This window comes from Nicotiana attenuata, unplaced genomic scaffold (genome assembly GCF_001879085.1).
Source record: "Nicotiana attenuata strain UT unplaced genomic scaffold, NIATTr2, whole genome shotgun sequence".
NCBI lineage: Eukaryota > Viridiplantae > Streptophyta > Magnoliopsida > Solanales > Solanaceae > Nicotiana > Nicotiana attenuata.
This window is the reverse complement of record NW_017677478.1, coordinates 25,762-30,067: the sequence shown is the minus strand read 5'-3', so window position 1 is coordinate 30,067 and position 4,306 is coordinate 25,762.

The window sequence follows — 4,306 nt, the reverse complement described above, 5'->3', positions numbered from 1 at the left end:
ACCCCCGGTTATATTGCTGGGCACATAGGCTTCGCTTAATATCTTCATTAAGGCATTCTTGTGAGCGTCTGAACTTTGCAGAAGAGCCAGGATAAATATCTGTGCTGGTGTTTTGTTCAGCTGCTCAGCGACTGAGTACTCCTTAGCCTTTTCCTCCAAAGATCGTTGGGTCCTGTCTCAATGGGACGTCCCGGGGCTTGCTTACCGAATTCGGCTAGGTGCTCTGGGGTGTAGACCCTCCCTGTTCTAGTCATTCCTTGTGCGGCAATCGTTTCTCCTGTCTTTGTTTTTCCTTTCCTCCTAGCTTCGACAGTGTAATCCCATGGTATGGCATTTGAGTGGAATGGTGTTATGTCAGTCATTGCCACCGGAATAGGCACCCTTGGTGGTAACACAGCAACTTTAAAGGGTGTAGGTGCCTTTGGAACTCCAAATTCAACCTCGATTGGTCCGGGCACCTTTGCAGAGGGAGGCGCTTCAAATACAAGAGGTATAGACATATTTACTTCGTCGTCCATGGAGGGCTGATTCTGCACAACAATTGGGTTAAGGGTAACCGCTGGCTTCTTTGGTTCATCCCCTTCAGCAATCAAACCTATTGACCCTTTGAGGTCCCAATCATCATCGATCTCGATCATATGAATGTCTCCACCTTTGTGGTCAGGCAGGGGTTATTACGAACATTAGGAGCGGGCTCCTTTGCTACGATGACCTTATTGTCGATCAGGGTCTGAATCTTATCTTTCAATGAACGGCACTCGTCAAGGGTATGTCCCTTCATGCCGGAGTGATACGCACAGGTCTTGTTGGGGTTGGCCCACTGGGAGGGATTTTCTGGAGCTTTGGCTGGGATAGGAGTGACGTAACCAGCAGCTTTAAGTCTTTCATATAACTGGTCAATTGGTTCTGCGATGGCTGTGTATTGTCTGGGAGGTCTGGGTCTCGGAAAATTTTGACGGGTGGGTGGTGATTGATAGTGAGAGGGTTGAGCGTTATAAGCTTGGTAAACAGGTGTTGGTTGAGAGTATCTGGGTGAGGTGGGGAGGATTGGTAAACGGGAGGTGGATAAGAGGGTGCGGGTGCTTGGTAATTTGGGATGGGCTGATATGTAAGTGGAGGTGATGGGTAAGTGTGGTAGTTTGGTGGTGATTTGGCTCCCTGTGCGACCATCACGGCACTTACATCTTTCTTCTTGGACGCGCCACCAGTTTGTAAAGCCTTATTGGTGGCTTGCAATGCTTCAAGATTTGTAACCATACCATTCTTGATGCCCTCTTCGATTCTTTCTCCGAGTTTGATGATATCAGAGAACTTTTGGCCCTCGATCAACATCAACCTCTTGTAATATTGGGGGTCCTGATCCCGGACGAAGAATCTATTCATTTGCTCTTCTTCTAGGGCCGGCCTGACCTTTGCAGCTTCTGACCTCCAACGAGTAGCATACTCGCGGAATGTTTCGGTGGGTTTCTTCTTTAATCTGTATGTAGAATACATCTGGTGTGTTCTCTGTATTAAACCGGAATCTATCCATGAAGTCTGATGCCATACCTACCCAACTCGTCCATTTCTTGGGGTCTTGACTGATGTACCAGGATAGTGCATCTCCCTTTAAGCTCCTCATGAAGAGCTTCATACGGATCTTCTCATCTCTTCCGACCCCCACTAGCTTATCGCATTAGGTCCTCGGGTGGACTCTGGGATCTCCTGTTCCATCAAACATTTCGAACTTGGGAGGTTTGTACCCCTCCGGAAGTTCAACATCTAGTTGAATGCACAAGTCCTCGTAATTCAATCCTTCAATGCCTTTGTTACCTTCTACGCCCTGAACTCGGCTGGTTAATTACTTGAGCTCTGCCGCTAAGTTCCTGATGAGGGAGTCCTTATCATCAGACTCAGGTGCATTTGAGATGGGTTGGGCGTAGTGGGGTACAGTATCCACGTAAATAGGAGTGTTGTGGAGATGGTCATTTGTGGTGTTCAGTGGCTCGGGAATGAGTAGTGGGGTGTTATTTGGAGTGTGGCATATGTTACGGGTATGAGTGGGTTGTATCTGTGGTTGCGGGGTATTTTGTGGAGGTGCGGGATTTTGGGTGTTGACATCAGGAGCGGTGAGGGAAAATGACAGGTTTGCCAAATTCCGAAGCTGATCCAGTTCTTCTCGAAATTTCAACAGCTTTTGTTCCAGTTGTGCAGTAGTTTTTTTAGCAACTGGGGTACCCTGAGGAATCTCAATCTCCTTTCTGGCGCTTGTATCTCCCATTTTGCCTTTGTTTTTGTTCCGGACAGGACTCGGAGGAGGAGGAGGTGGAGGGCCCTAGGATCTTATGGAGTATGCTGATGGTGCCAGAATGCACGAACTAACCTTTGGGGAGGGGAATAAAAATAAAAGAAGAAAAAAACAAAAAGGTAACAAGTTAGTGCGGGTTCTGAGGAAAAAGTATTGCAGTAAACACATTGGGTGAGAATATAAATCGCGCCCTAATTTTGGTGCCTCGTTGTGCCCGATGTAGGCCTAGCGACAAATAGTTTTGGAGAAGTTATAATGCTAAATGCCTCATTTTATTGATAAAAATAAGACAAAATCAAAACGACTCTAAATAATAGAAAGTAAATGTCACTAGTGGCCATTGGCCTTATTACATCATTAAAGCAAAATAAAGGGCTCCTAACTACTTGGTCCCAGAAGGACCTTCCCCAGATTTGGCAGTCTTGTCTCCCTCGAACAGCTCCACCAACTCGCGTAGTCCTAGCAGTAAGTAGGCTCGGGCCAGATGTCCGCCCGCATTTCCTTCGGCGTTTTGGCAGTCTTCGATCCTCTTGATGAACTTTCCTTCCAGCTCTACTAGACCCCGCTCCAAATATCCTAGTCGGTTGTTGGCGCTGACAGCCATTTCTTTCCACTCCTCGATCAATTTCTGATGGGCTTCTTGTATTTCCCGATGCTCACTTTCACACTCTCGAATTCTCTTGCGCAGTTGATTATACTTAACCTGTGCTTCATCATGCTCGTCAACAATTCTGTGACCTCGAATGAATCTCGGCTGACCCATGCCATCGTCTTCTAACTAACCCGAATAATGCGGCACGCAACCGGCGTGGTACCTGTCTAGCTCGATGGATTCCTTCCCCAAAACGATTTTGCAATGCCACAAATGCTGAGCTTGGCACCTGTGAGGGCTATCATCGTCCTGGAGATCAGCCCTGAGGTGACTTGTTTTATCAACCCTTGGTATGATTTGTCTTCTTCCAGCTTGCCTCATGGCTCGGAGAGGAACGTAAGGATAAGTCCCTCTCTAACCAATCAGTATGAGAAATGGTGCATCTCGGGATCGGACAATGAATTCATCCATAGGGAACCACTCAAACATCCATTGCACCTGGTCTTCTTTCAGATTTTCGAACAGTTCTACCCACCCTCTGGCGTCCTCTGGCTGAGCGAACATCTTTGGCATATAATTCGTACGCCTCGGCTGGTGGAAGGCGATATGATCATCCCAATCTCTGCGTAGGATCTCCTGTCGGTATTCTCCTTTCTCGAGGTGCTCCATGAGCCAAAGCTGAAGCAATAAGTTGCAACCCTCAAAATGAATGCCTTGTTGTTGACACTTGTTCAAGGCGCGGTATATCTCGGCGACGATCATGGGCACTATGCTGAAAGTTTGCCCACCAATTCCTTCCATCAAAGTTTTGGTTACCATGGCTAGTCTGGTGTGGATCCTAGCCTTCTTCATAGGGAACACGATCATCCCCAAAAAGCAAAACATGAAAACAAAGACCCTTCTATGGACATGCCCCAATGAGGTGATAGCAAATTCGTCTGAATAGGTGCGGTATGACTTGCTATGGCCGTACCTTTCGTATAGATAGTCAAACGGGATGTAGGAGTCTTTCAAACAGGTTAAGTCTGGGTTTTTCTTCAACCCCATCATTTTAAGGAAACCCTTCCTTTGCGATTTTCTGGCATAAGCAGACCCGGAGTCTCCCAAGGAATTCCAGCTAGACCCCCTATCTCTTCAAGTAAAGGAGTCATCTCTAGATCACCAAAGCGGAACACAGATTTGTCACTATCCCAGAACAATGTTGCAGCCTCTATGATTCTGTTGTTAGGTTGAATCTCTAGGAGAGAAGGCAGATTCCCTAGGTACTTGCGGACGAGTGTTTGATCACTAGAATGGAGGTCGTTCCACCAATTCAGTAGCCTTGGATGAATGTTGGTTACCATGCCAAATCTGGGGATCTCGTGCCTCATTTTCTGCAAAAACAGAAGTGTTAGGCCCTTACCCCCACTAGACTCGACTATTTAAAT